General features: G+C 34.7%; 1 non-coding gene across 1 annotated transcript; it reads right to left on the bottom strand.

The window, feature by feature from the left end:
* Positions 1-557: 557 nt before the first annotated feature.
* On the bottom strand, positions 558-676 carry LOC145677826 (5S ribosomal RNA). Its single transcript, XR_014130040.1, has one exon. It is a non-coding gene; the product is annotated as a 5S ribosomal RNA (ribosomal RNA).
* Between the last annotated feature and the right edge of the window lie 1269 nt (positions 677-1945).

Raw genomic sequence — 1945 nt, forward strand, 5'->3', positions numbered from 1 at the left:
TGCGCCTTCTTTTGCCTGGTGAACTTGCCAAGCACGCTGTAAGTGAGGGTACGAAGGCTGTTACCAAGTACACAAGCTCTAAGTAAAAATCTTCTTCAAGATTTTTCATTTCAAACGGTCCTTGTCAGGACCAACACATTATTCGAAAGAGTTAAATCACGAAATTTGCTTCATTCTGTTATGTAGAAACACCTTGAAATCCAATTTCTATATGCTGTTAGTAAAAAAGTAAAGCACATAGCGGAGATGTGTCGTGCTTGTATACGAAAGGCATTTACTCGCCGGAGATCTACACTTAGTCATAATAATTTACTTTTAAAAAGTGGTAATACATTCCGTGTTAAGTATAGTAGTAGGTGCACACGGATCGGAAATCAGGTTATTTTAATGTGCCGTGCAAATAAACAGGCTGTTAGTGTAAGAAATAGTGGGTATAACGCTTAGAATATCGATTAATCGCTATGAAATAATGTTGATAAATTATCTCTTGAAAGTACTATAAAATTAATGTTTCTAGTATTTTCGTACTTGAAGGATAATGAAATTTGAAAAAGAGATGCCAACAGCACCTGGTGTTCCCAGGCGGTCACCCATCCAAGTACTGACCAGGCCCGATGCTGCTTGACTTCGGTGATCGGACGAGAACCGGTATATTCAGCATGGTATGGCCGTTGGCAACTACCTTTTCTTCAATGTCCTGTTAAGGAAGTATGTTTTAAGTAAGAATTGACATTATTAACTATAAAGGCAAGCATATTAACGTCGTTAACATTACTTGGAATATACTAATATTCGAATAAATATTTGAATGTTCGAATGATGAGTGATTCGGATGTTCATAGTGCCACTATGTCCTATCGAGTTTACTATCACGAACCACGTATGAAATTGTATATAAATAAATAAAAATAAATCCTTTATTAAGTATTGATTACAGGAAAAAGGCAAACTTACATTCTTTAATGTACACAATGAAATGTATGAAAGATATTTTTAAGATATGTTTCACTTACCCTTTATAACGCAAGGTAGTTTTCAGTGTAGCATCCTCTTCAGCTGCGAGATAACGTAAGGCAGATGATCATTCAGTCGTGAAGCACTAAAATGTAATATACATTTTAACTATTATCGATAAGAATTATTTACTGCAGGGATGCAAATAAAGTGAGGCAAATTAGTAAATAAAAACCGATACTGTAACTGATAATGTAATTACGTATCTGTATTAGTTGTATATACAGTAATCGCACGATTATCCGCGGAGTTGGATGTTGGCATAATCGCGCATAATCAGCAGTATGAGCAGAAAAGGGAAATGAAATGAAATCTTTAGATTTACGTCGCATACTTATACCGGTTACGCTAAAGGAGACGGTGATGATGAGTACTGAATGAAGAAAGTGGGAGGAAACGGGAGAAACCCGAGAAAACCCATGAGCACGGTCTTTATGCACGACAAAGTTCACACGGCACGAGCTGGGATTGAACCAGGGACCCCAAGCACCGGAGGCCAAAAAAGGGACAAAAAGTCTTTCGTGCAACTTTCGTTTTCGGTAAAAAGTTTACACATAATTTAGAAAGAGTAGTTTTCTGGTCTTTTTATTTCACAAGTTGGTTCATGTCTATATTTTTTACATGCATAAAAAATTTTTCAACTCCCTTGCTTAGTTCCTGTTAAAGACCTCTACCTCTGATTGTATTTTTTGCACATATTCTTATTGTTTTCAGACAACATTTCTAAGAGCGTAATTTATCGTCAGCAAGAAAAGAAAAGGAAAGCCTCGGATAGTGGAATGTGTACTGTATATATATATATATATATATATATATATATATATATATATATATATATATATATATATATATATATATATATATACGTATTAGTATATAGTTTTATTTTATACGTCTCCTATTATTACACAATGTGCAGATATTGTGAAAG

The sequence above is a fragment of the Thermobia domestica genome, unplaced genomic scaffold (genome assembly GCF_964235325.1).
Source record: "Thermobia domestica unplaced genomic scaffold, izTheDome1.hap1.1 HAP1_SCAFFOLD_1416, whole genome shotgun sequence".
Taxonomy (NCBI): Eukaryota; Metazoa; Arthropoda; class Insecta; order Zygentoma; family Lepismatidae; genus Thermobia; species Thermobia domestica.